The following is a 996-nucleotide window of genomic DNA, read 5'->3' as shown; positions in this document are numbered from 1 at the left end:
TATCAAGAAACATGATGTGGTGAGGAAAGAATAGAAGTTCATTGGACTAGACAAAGGGAAATGAAGGGAAGGGAGGGGGATGGGAATGGGAAAGACAGTGGAATGAATGGGACGTCACTTTCCTATGTTCATATATGAATACACCACAGTGAAACTCCACGTCATGCACAACCACAAGAATGGGATCCTAAATGGAATAAATTATACTCCACGTGTGTATAATATGTCAAAATCTACACTACTGTCATGTATATCTAAAAAGAACACATTTTTAAAAAGAAGCATGTCATAACTTTTTGTGTGACATTTTATGCTTGCAATGGTCATATATAGTTTCTTTCTTTTTTTTTGGGGGGTGCTGGGGATCGAACCCAGGGCCTTGTGCTTGAAAGGCAAGCACTCTACCGACTGAGCTATCTCCCCAACCCCTATATAGTTTCTGATCTGAACTTTTTAAGGAGGGACACTTAGGTTGGTCACCATCAAGGAGATTTTCTTTTCAGTGCTGGAGATGTTTTGTTTTGTTTTGTTTTTAGTACTAGGGATTGAACCCAGGGGTGCTTAACCCTTGAGCCCCACCCTGGCCCTTTTAATATTTTATTTAGAGACAGGGTCTCGCTCAGTTGCTTAGGGCCTCACTAAGTTGCTGAGGCTGGCTTTGAACTCGCGATCCTCCTGCCTCAGCCTCCCGAGCGACTGGGGTCCAGGCATGCACACTGCGGGATGGAACCCAGCACCTTACACATGCTAGGCAAGAGCTCTACCATTGAGCCACCCCCCAGCCCCCAAAGAGAAATTGTCTTAAAGGTTTAATGGTTTTTATCATGTATCTAAAACTTGGCAACAGTTGAAATTATATTTCAAGAAATTATTTGTGGTAATGGGAATGGATTTTAATGCAAACATACCTTTTCCTCTCAGGCATTTTGAAATAAAGGTGAAGGCCTAGCTCGCAGAAGGCATGTGTGTGCAGCTGCCCTGCAGGAGGCTTGGACA

General features: G+C 43.3%; 1 non-coding gene across 1 annotated transcript; it reads right to left on the bottom strand.

Moving 5' to 3' along the window:
* Nucleotides 1-349: 349 nt before the first annotated feature.
* Trnae-uuc (transfer RNA glutamic acid (anticodon UUC)) lies at nucleotides 350-423 on the bottom strand. The gene has a single exon. It is a non-coding gene; the product is annotated as a tRNA-Glu (tRNA).
* Between the last annotated feature and the right edge of the window lie 573 nt (nucleotides 424-996).

The sequence above is a fragment of the Sciurus carolinensis genome, chromosome X, assembly GCF_902686445.1.
Source record: "Sciurus carolinensis chromosome X, mSciCar1.2, whole genome shotgun sequence".
Taxonomy (NCBI): Eukaryota; Metazoa; Chordata; class Mammalia; order Rodentia; family Sciuridae; genus Sciurus; species Sciurus carolinensis.
Note: the sequence above shows the minus strand (reverse complement) of the source record. Positions and strands in the feature narration are given on the sequence as shown.